The following is a 520-nucleotide window of genomic DNA, read 5'->3' on the forward strand; positions in this document are numbered from 1 at the left end:
GGAAATTTACAGAACTGTCAAAATAAGAAGTCAAACTATGTGGTCAGTTTTAACAAGATATATCCCAATATATTCCTTTAATAATAAAACCAAATTTGATTTTAAATGCATACACAACCTACAACCTACAGGACAACAGAATAATTATCGAGAAAATTACACAATTACTCAAAAGACAAAACAAAACGTAGTATTTTACTTTGGAAGACCAATGTCTAGATAAGCCCTCTGAACATCATCCAAAGAGTTGTAAATATTATCAAAATTCTTGCAAAACCATCGTCGAATGACCACCTAAAACACACTCTTCGTCGAGCATTGCACGTAGCTATTAAAAATACTATCTGTAGGAACAATTAACTTACAAACGGACGTAATATTGAAGAAATCCTCATGCGACCGTTGGCGATTCACTGAACAAGTTTGCGCGCGTTTTGTCGTCTGTGTGTTTACGTCGGGCGTTGCCAGCTGGCGCGCGGGGCCCTCTCCGGCGGGAAATTTGAAAGGGTTTCCGGCGCTG

The 520-nt window shown here is 38.8% G+C and overlaps 1 protein-coding gene across 1 annotated transcript in view; it reads right to left on the minus strand.

Moving 5' to 3' along the window:
• Positions 1 to 459, minus strand: part of LOC119589256 (Fanconi anemia group D2 protein-like) — a 52010-nt gene extending 51551 nt beyond the window's left edge. The window contains 1 exon segment of the mRNA XM_037937872.1: positions 366 to 459. The gene's annotated coding sequence lies outside the window, so the exon portion shown is untranslated.
• Positions 460 to 520: the final 61 nt, after the last annotated feature.

This window comes from Penaeus monodon, chromosome 25, assembly GCF_015228065.2.
Source record: "Penaeus monodon isolate SGIC_2016 chromosome 25, NSTDA_Pmon_1, whole genome shotgun sequence".
In the NCBI taxonomy this organism is placed as follows: Eukaryota; Metazoa; Arthropoda; class Malacostraca; order Decapoda; family Penaeidae; genus Penaeus; species Penaeus monodon.